This window comes from Nycticebus coucang, chromosome 5, assembly GCF_027406575.1.
Source record: "Nycticebus coucang isolate mNycCou1 chromosome 5, mNycCou1.pri, whole genome shotgun sequence".
NCBI lineage: Eukaryota > Metazoa > Chordata > Mammalia > Primates > Lorisidae > Nycticebus > Nycticebus coucang.
In genome coordinates, this window is record NC_069784.1 from 51397737 (window position 1) to 51408263 (window position 10527).

General features: G+C 42.9%; 1 non-coding gene across 1 annotated transcript; it reads right to left on the reverse strand.

The window, feature by feature from the left end:
* Positions 1-1075: 1075 nt before the first annotated feature.
* TRNAQ-CUG (transfer RNA glutamine (anticodon CUG)) lies at positions 1076-1147 on the reverse strand. Its single transcript has one exon. It is a non-coding gene; the product is annotated as a tRNA-Gln (tRNA).
* Positions 1148-10527: the final 9380 nt, after the last annotated feature.

The window sequence follows — 10527 nt, forward strand, 5'->3', positions numbered from 1 at the left end:
GCCTCCTTTCTCTCTCTCTCCTCCTTTCCCCCTCAGCTGCCTTCCACAGGCACTCATCCACTTCTCTTCTTAGACTTTCCAAAGTGAGCCCCCCCCCCAAAGCAGTTGTATTTTTCAGTCCTTTATTACTACGGAAAGTTCCAAAATTGAAAAATTAAAGATGCTGTTGAGCATCTGAAGAACATTTTCACTAGGTACGAAGATTCTTCAAAAATCCTCACCTAAATTTTTCTATGAGTAGAAGAGAATAGAAATAAAGTTTTCAAGATCTTTTCCTCCCACTGTGGCTTCTTGGAACAGAGGCCAGGTGGGACCAAGGAGGAGCCGCATGGTGGGGACGTTGCCCCTCAGCGCGGCCCAGCGACCCGAGACCCTGAAAATCCCCTGCCCGGACCTCGCGCTTGGGGGTTAAGAGAGTCCCCCAGGCGGAGGTGCCAGGTTTAGGGCAATCGCAGACCCTGCTGGCCGCTACGGAGACACTAACGCTCAAGATCACCGCAGCTGCAGAAAAGCATCGGATGATAAAATGAGATGCGCCCAGCTTGCTTAAACCCAGGACCCGGAAATTTAGTCTCATCGCCTCATGACTGCGCTAAGAAACGCGATTTCTTATTTAAATTATTTCCTGTCCGTATAGAAATAGGACAGTCGGTCCCGGGGTGAAAGAAGCCTCCGAGTCTAGGATTCAGGGCGGCAGCCCTGCTAGGGAATTGGACGCTTCTCCCCGAGGCCGAGGGGCCCGCTGGACAGCGGGGGGACCTGCGGGTGGTCGGGCCCCTGGGGGGCGAGGCCGGCGCCTCAGATTGCACTGGCCAGGCGGGCTCCGGGAGGACCTGCACTCCCCGGCTCGGCGACCCCGCCTCCAGGTGGCAGCAATTCGCGTGTAGACCTGCCACTATAGGAACCAGGTTTCTAGGATCCTGACTCCCAAGGAGGGGAGGTAAGAGCGCGGGGAGACGTGTCGCGGGGACCTTCCTTCTCGAGACTGAAACCTTCTCCGGGAACCGGCATGTAAGGGGAGGAGGAAGCGGAAATCACCTTCCATTTAAGGAGTAAAAGGATTTTTTTAAAAGCTAGGTTCCACCGAGATTTGAACTCGGATCGCTGGATTCAGAGTGCAGAGTGCTCACCATTACACCATGGAACCGCGGGCAGTACAGCGTTCTGACTCACTGAAAGTGTACAAGTCCTTTCTCGGGCCCCAGCGTTCTGCAGATTTCTTTTCCCAGTCTCTCTTTTTGTGAGATTCGGGGATCCAAGCACCATTAACCTGCCACCGGAGAAGTCGCCCTGGACTCGGATTCTCTCCACCTGTCTCATTAGGCCCGTGTCTCTGAGAATAAGAGTAACTTCCTTTTGGGATTAGGGGACAGGGAAAAGCTTTTGGAGCCTCCACCAAACCCTCCTGCCCTGCCGAGTTGCTAGAGTCTCCTGCCCTGACAATAGAATTCTTCTACCACAACCGGAGTTGAATCTTGCTGGGATTTCCCGTCCTTTCCTCCCACCCCCCTTCTCTGCTCCCCGAATTCCTCATCCTCCTGCTTCTCCCTGCTCCTCGGCCTCTCCGCTGCACGGGCTATCGGAACGCTGGGAAGGCTGCCGTCATCCGGAGAGGCGAGGGGGACTCTTGTTCACCATCGCCAGAAGCACAGCTGCTCCCCTGACAGGGACCCGAGAGGGGTCTTTGCGGGAGGGTGGTGACCCCAGATGAGTGGTGGGGGGCGCCGCAGCCAGTCCTCGAGGCCTGGGCAGCACCGGCCTCGGGCCACAATCCCGGCTGGGGCCACCCCAAAGTGAAGAATCTCGGGTTCGACGGGCTCACTGTCCAGGCAAGTCCGCGGAAATGGAACCATTTGGCAAGGTTCTTCACTGCCCTGACTGAGAAAAGGCTATGGTAGCCCGCTACTTCGGGTACGGACCACGGTGCCTGGGGCTGCAGATGCTGAGGAAAGAAGGGTGAGCGCGACCTTGATATTAAGTCCAACAAACGACCGACTGAGATGGAGCAGAAAGAAAAAAGCATGCTCCTCTCTCCTGGATACAAGTAGGATTGAGAAAGCAACTATCTGGCGTTTTAGGATTCAGAAAGTGGATGTCTCTCAAATACGTGTCTGGGGATCATTCTAAGCAGGTAACAGACTAATGAGTCACAGGACCTCCAGCCCTCGGGGCCTCGGCCCGGGCTCCGCCCCAGCGTTCCCAACCCAGCCTGTGCAAACCCCACTGCAGAGCGTGCACGTGCATAGCTCTCGGGCGGGGGGACGTGGAGTTAAGACTCTGCAGGAGTGGGAGTGGAGGGAAGGTTTCGGCTCTTAGACTGAGTTATATTAGTCAGATTCAGTGGAGAATTACAAATGAGCCACTGCTGTGGTTTATATAAAGCTAACAGGGTTTGCCTCTAGGGAAGTTAATGTGGAGGAGAGGAATGTTTTCCTATGTATTCCTTTATCCTGTGAGTGACTTACAAAGAATGTTACTTGAATTAAAAAAAAAAAGAGGACTAAAATAAGAAAAAAAATGAAAGATGGATCAGATGCCAGTGCGGAAGCAATTGGATCAGGGAAGGAAAAGGAGAACGTCTTTGGGGGGAAAGCGCAGAGGGAGTCAGCGTCTGAGAAGATCCCAGGGAATGCAGCCGGAGCTTCGTTAAGCCACCCGGAGCAGCGCGGTGAGACCGTGTGGCCCCGGGACCCAGGGTTCCCCCTACGGGTGAGTTCTCTAAACGGCTCTCAAAAGTACTTTCCTCTTCCTAAGAATGGTCTGAACTTATGGAATGAGGGATTGATCACATGGGATCATGATTTCATAATAATTGGGGACTATTTCTCACATTTAAGAATGACCAGTTCGTACATACACAAAATGGAGTATTTTGGAGCCACAAATATGAGGAATATCTCCAGGAATGAATATGGAGTTATTTCCAGGATATGTTGTTTGTTTCTTTTTCAGTGTAGGAAAAAAAAAAAAAAAGCAAGGTACAAAGGAGTGAATTAAGAAAAAGAGAAAATGGAAGGCGGAGCAAGATGGCAGCCGAGTAACAGCTTCCTTGCATCTGGGCACCGTGAGTCTGGGGAGATAGGACTCCAGGCGTCTCTGGCTGGTGAGAACTGCCTATCATCACTCCTATGAGGATACAGGGAGTCAGCGAGAGACTTCTGGACCCCAAGAGGAGGACTAAATCCGTGGAAAACCGGCAAGTGGTCGCGTGTGTTCAATCCGTCTAAACCCGCCCACAACTGTAAGTTCAGTAGCAGCGAGACTGCAAACCAGAAAGGCCTTACCTGTGAACTGTTTTGATGTCCTTGGACTTGGCACTGAGTTGAACTGCCTTGGGGAAGGCCTGAGCGGGAGTGCGAGAACTTTGGCCGGTGTCTAGGGCCCCAGTCTGAGCCACTGAGCCAGACGGAGCTAATAGTGTTTGGCGGTGGGTCACACGGATCCATTGCCAGCGATCTGCCCCGGCAAGCTCCGCCCTCAGGGTCGCAGAGCTAGAAACGGGTGGGAGCTGGTAACCCAGCAACCAAGTAGCCTAAGGGTGGGGTCTGAGACGCCTTGCAGCCCTAACCCTCAGGGGCAGAGTGAGACCGGTTTTGGCACACTGAGTAAGTGGATAGCCACTTCAGCAGCAATTCCAGCAAGAAAGCTGGGAAAGCTTCTGCTCAACAAGTTTACAAGTTCGAAGTGCCTTTTAAGTAGGCTGAAGAGAGATTCAGGGTGTCTTCCTGCTAGGGTTTGAGTAATCAGCAGCCTCCGGTCGTATCTGAACTGTGACTAACATCTCATACCCCAGAAGACCACGTGTTGCCCAGACAATATTCAATAACATATACAAACTGCTTTGTTTTTGGTTGTGTATTTTTTTCTTTCTTTTTTTTGCTTGGTTGTTTTTTTTGTTTGTTTATTTTGACGTTGCTGATATTCTTTTGTTTTTTTTAATTTCAATCTTTTCCACACAGATCCCTTTTTCTTTCTCAATTTTCCTAGTTTAATTATAATTTCCCATTGCTGCTTTTTTTAATAACTTCAACTTCATTTTTGCTAGTGTTTCTACCGATATAATTTGGTTTTTCACCCAATTTTATCCCTGTAAAGTTTTCTGTTTGCTTCTTTTGGTTTGATTTATAGCATTTTTGTCTTTCCTCTCTACTTGGTGGAGGTGGGGTACTGTGTCTGATCAGGTTAGCAAAGAGCTGCTGACCTCAAGGGAACCACGCAACTGGGCACCCCCAGAAGGTGGGGGTTTTTTAAGGTTGTGTCAAAGTACCCTACTGTACACCTATATTGCCCTGTCTCCCTCTTTCTGTGCCTCTCTTCTTTTTGTCAATATTCCTTATACCCACCCCCTCTCCTTTCTCTATCTTTCTTTTTTTCTTATCACTCGGTCCTCCTTTCTTTCATCCCCTTTTTTTTTGCTCTTCAACCTTCTCACCCTTCTGGTCCTGTAACCTTTAGTCCACAGGCACAAGAACTTAAAGAGCAAGAGGAAGTGAAAGGAAAATTAGGGCAAGCAAACAGATAAAAGAAATCACTCATGAGGAAGAATCAGCAGAAAACTCCAGGCAACATGAAGAACCAGTCTAGAACAACCCCACCAAGGGACCATGAGGTAGCTACTGCAGATGATTCCACCAGTATAGAAATGTTAGGAATGACAGAAAGGGAATTTAGAATACACATGTTGAAAACAATGAAAGAAATGATGGAAACAATGAAGGAAATTGCTAATAAAGTGGAAAATAACCAAAAGGAAATCCAAAAACAGAATCAAATAAGAGATGAACGATATGAAGAATATAAAAAGGATATAGCAGACCTGAAGGAACTGAAACAGTCAATTAGGGAACTTAAAGATGCAATGGAAAGTATCAGCAACAGGTTAGACCATGCAGAAGAAAGAATTTCAGAGGTAGAAGACAAAGTTCTTGAGATAACTCAGACAGTAAAAGAGGCAGAAAAGAAGAGAGAGAAAGCAGAACGTTCACTGTCAGAATTATGGGACTTTATGAAGCGTTCCAACATTCGAATTATAGGAATTCCAGAAGGGGAAGAAGAATGCCCCAGAGGAATGGAAGCCATACTAGAGAATATTATAAAAGAAAATTTCCCAAATATCACCAAAGATTCTGACACACTGCTTTCAGAGGGATATCGGACCCCGGGTCGCCTCAACTCTAACCGAGCTTCTCCAAGACACATTGTGATGAACCTGTCCAAAGTCAAGACAAAAGAAAAGATTCTGCAAGCTGCCAGGAGTAAGCGCCAGTTGACCTACAGGGGCAAATCCATCAGAGTTACCACAGACTTCTCTAATGAAACTTTCCAAGCAAGAAGACAATGGTCATCTACCTTTAATATACTTAAACAGAACAATTTTCAGCCCAGAATTCTGTACCCTGCTAAGCTAAGCTTCAAAATTGACGGAGAAATCAAATCATTTACGGATATACAAACATTGAGGAAATTCGCCACAACAAGACCAGCTCTACAGGAAATACTTCAACCTGTTCTGCACACTGACCACCACAATGGATCAGCAGCAAAGTAAGAACTCAGAAATCAAAGGACAGAACCTAACCTCCACACTGATGCAAAAGATAAAACTAAGCAATGGACTCTCACCAAATAAGACGAATAGAATACTACCACACTTATCCATTATCTCAATAAATGTTAATGGCTTGAATTCCCCACTGAAGAGACATAGATTGGCTGACTGGATTAAAAAACACAAGCCATCCATTTGCTGTCTGCAAGAAACACACCTGGCTTCAAAAGACAAATTAAAGCTCCGAGTCAAGGGTTGGAAGACAATTTTTCAGGCAAATGGAATTCAGAAGAAAAGAGGAGTTGCAATCTTATTTTCAGATACATGTGGATTTAAAGCAACTAAAGTCAAAAAAGACAAAGACGGTCACTTTATATTGGTCAAGGGAAAACTACAACAAGAAGACATTTCCATTCTAAATATTTATGCACCCAATTTAAATGCTCCCAGATTCTTGAAGCAGACCTTACTCAGTCTGAGCAATATGATATCTGATAATACCATCATAACAGGGGACTTTAACACACCTCTTACAGAGCTGGACAGATCCTCTAAACAGAAATTAAACAAAGATGTAAGAGATTTAAATGAGACCCTAGACCAACTATGCTTGATAGACGTATATAGAACACTCCACCCCAAAGATAAAGAATATACATTCTTCTCATCACCCCATGGAACATTCTCCAAAATTGATCATATCCTGGGACACAAAACAAATATCAACAGAATCAAAAGAATTGAAATTTTACCTTGTATCTTTTCAGACCATAAGGCACTAAAGATGGAACTCAACTCTAACAAAAATGCTCAACCCCACCCAAAGGCATGGAAATTAAACAATCTTCTGTTGAATAACAGATGGGTGCAGGAAGAAATAAAACAGGAAATCATTAACTTCCTTGAGCATAACAACAATGAAGACACAAGCTACCAAAACCTGTGGGATACTGCAAAAGCAGTTTTGAGAGGAAAATTCATCGCTTTAGATGCCTACATTCAAAAAACAGAAAGAGAGCACATCAACAATCTCACAAGAGATCTTATGGAATTGGAAAAAGAAGAACAATCTAAGCCTAAACCCAGTAGAAGAAAAGAAATATCCAAAATCAAATCAGAGATCAATGAAATTGAAAACAAAAGGATCATTCAGAAAATTAATGAAACAAGGAGTTGGTTTTATGAAAAAATAAATAAAATAGATAAACCATTGGCCAGACTAATGAGAAATAGAAAAGTAAAATCTCTAATAACCTCAATCAGAAACGATAAAGGGGAAATAACAACTGATCCCACAGAGATACAAGAGATCATCTCTGAATACTACCAGAAACTCTATGCCCAGAAATTTGACAATGTGAAGGAAATGGATCAATATTTGGAATCACACCCTCTACCTAGACTTAGCCAGGAAGAAATAGACCTCCTGAACAGACCAATTTCAAGCACTGAGATCAAAGAAACAATAAAAAAGCTTCCAACTAAAAAATGCCCTGGTCCAGATGGCTTCACTCCAGAATTCTATCAAACCTTCAAGGAAGAGCTTATTCCTATACTGCAGAAATTACTCCAAAAAATTGAGGAAGAAGGAATCTTCCCCAACACATTCTATGAAGCAAACATCACCCTGATACCAAAACCAGGAAAAGACCCAAGCAAAAAGGAGAATTTCAGACCAATCTCACTCATGAATATAGATGGAAAAATTCTCAACAAAATCCTAGCCAATAGATTACAGCTTATCATCAAAAAAGTCATTCATCATGATCAAGTAGGCTTCATCCCAGGGATGCAAGGCTGGTTTAACATACGCAAGTCCATAAACGTTATCCACCATATTAACAGAGGCAAAAATAAAGATCACATGATCCTCTCAATAGATGCAGAAAAAGCATTTGATAAAATCCAGCATCCTTTTCTAATTAGAACACTGAAGAGTATAGGCATAGGTGGCACATTTCTAAAACTGATTGAAGCTATCTATGACAAACCCACAGCCAATATTTTACTGAATGGAGTAAAACTGAAAGCTTTTCCTCTTAGAACTGGAACCAGACAAGGTTGTCCTCTGTCACCTTTACTATTCAACATAGTGCTGGAAGTTCTAGCCAATACAATTAGGCAAGACAAGGAAATAAAGGGAATCCAAATGGGAGCAGAGGAGGTCAAACTCTCCCTCTTTGCTGACGACATGATCTTATACTTAGAGAACCCCAAAGAGTCAACCACAAGACTCCTAGAAGTCATCAGAAAATACAGTAATGTTTCAGGATATAAAATCAATGTCCACAAGTCAGTAGCCTTTGTATACACCAATAACAGTCAAGATGAGAAGCTAATTAAGGACACAACTCCCTTCACCATAGTTTCAAAGAAAATGAAATACCTAGGAATATACCTAACGAAGGAGGTGAAGGACCTCTATAAAGAAAACTATGAAATCCTCAGAAAGGAAACAGCAGAGGATATTAACAAATGGAAGAACATACCATGCTCATGGATGGGAAGAATCAACATTGTTAAAATGTCTATACTTCCCAAAGCAATCTACCTATTCAATGCCATTCCTATCAAAGTACCTACATCGTACTTTCAAGATTTGGAAAAAATGATTCTGCGTTTTGTATGGAACCGGAAAAAACCCCGTATAGCTAAGGCAGTTCTTAGTAACAAAAATAAAGCTGGGGGCATCAGCATACCAGATTTTAGTCTGTACTACAAAGCCATAGTGCTCAAGACAGCATGGTACTGGCACAAAAACAGAGACATAGACACTTGGAATCGAATTGAACACCAAGAAATGAAACTAACATCTTACAACCACCTAATCTTTGATAAACCAAACAAGAACTTACCTTGGGGGAAAGACTCCCTATTCAATAAATGGTGTTGGGAGAACTGGATGTCTACATGTAAAAGACTGAAACTGGACCCACACCTTTCCCCACTCACAAAAATTGATTCAAGATGGATAAAGGACTTAAATTTAAGGCATGAAACAATAAAAATCCTCAAAGAAAGCATAGGAAAAACACTGGAAGATATTGGCCTGGGGGAAGACTTCATGAAGAAGACTGCCATGGCAATGGCAACAACAACAAAAATTAACAAATGGGACTTCATTAAACTGAAAAGCTTCTGTACAGCTAAGGAGACAATAACCAAAGCAAAGAGACAACCTACACAATGGGAAAGGATATTTGCATATTTTCAATCAGACAAAAGCTTGATAACCAGGATCTATAGAGAACTCAAATTAATCCACATGAAAAAAGCCAACAATCCCTTATATCAATGGGCAAGAGACATGAATAGAACTTTCTCTAAAGACGACAGACGAATGGCTAACAAACACATGAAAAAATGTTCATCATCTCTATATATTAGAGAAATGCAAATCAAAACAACCCTGAGATATCATCTAACCCCAGTGAGAATGGCCCACATCACAAAATCTCAAAACTGCAGATGCTGGCGTGGATGTGGAGAGAAGGGAACACTTTTACACTGCTGGTGGGACTGCAAACTAGTACAACCTTTCTGGAAGGAAGTATGGAGAAACCTCAAAGCACTCAACCTAGACCTCCCATTCGATCCTGCAATCCCATTACTGGGCATCTACCCAGAAGGAAAAAAATCCTTTTATCATAAAGACACTTGTACTAGACTTTTTATGGCAGCTCAATTTACCATTGCCAAAATGTGGAAACAGCCTAAATGCCCACCAACCCAGGAATGGATTAACAAGCTGTGGTATATGTATACCATGGAATACTATTCAGCCATTAAAAAAAATGGAGACTTTACATCCTTCGTATTAACCTGGATGGAAGTGGAAGACATTATTCTTAGTAAAGCATCACAAAAATGGAGAAGCATGAATCCTATGTACTCAATCTTAATATGAGGACAATTAATGACAATTAAGGTTATGGGGGGGAAAGCAGAAAGAGGGATGGAGGGAGGAGGGTGGGGCCTTGGTGTGTGTCACATTTTATGGGGGCAAGACATGATTGCAAGAGGGACTTTACCTAACAATTGCAATCAGTGTAACTGGCTTATTGTACCCTCAATGAATCCCCAACAATAAAAAAAAATAAAAAATAAAAAAAAAAAAAAAAAAAAAAAAAAGAAAAAGAGAAAATAACTATGCTTGTTTTATAGGAAAGATAGGCTAGAAAATGATGAAAATATTTTTCTCTAGGGGTGCATGGGAATGGATTCTAAGATATAGAAATGGAAGAGACTTTTCTAAGTAAATATAAATATATTTTTTGAACCATGTTAATGTTTCATATATTCTAAAAAGGAATGAAAAAGCTAACCTTAAAATGGAAAAAAAGCAGAATGAATGAATTTATATATCAAATAATATTATAACCACACAGCATATAATTAATTCAAGTGAATTCAAGTTTGAAAGCAGTGCTTGTCTGTATACCTGCAGTAGGGTATATCCTGAGGATATCATGAACTTTACCAGTAGTTTTACTGGTAGTAGTGGATTTGGTATGATTATTCTCAAGCTGTTTAGTAGATATTATAAGATGGAACAAAATAGTAATTATATTGGTTTGTTAGGAATCAAGGTTATCAACTTGAGAGAAGACAAAAATATGAAATGGAAAAAGTTGAGGAAGAACCATGTGGGGTTGGACTGGAATTGGAGATATTTGTATTAACTCACAATACTCACTCTTAGACCCTTGAAGCAGTGGTTCAGCAGATGTGCTTGAAGCAGACCAGTTGCAATGAGCATGTCTAGTGCCCACAGCCTGGCTTCTGAATGCCATTTCTCACTAAAAGAAAATAGGATTTCTTCTAAAAATGCCTGACTGAGGAAGTAAAAGATTATCCTGGAACATCTCGTTGTGCCCAAGACTAATAAGAATGTGTCAAAAGGTAACAGAAGCCAACTTGAGGAGGCCCCCCTAGTCAAATAAACCACTGGAGCCTATCTATAGTTGGTTATAGCCTAT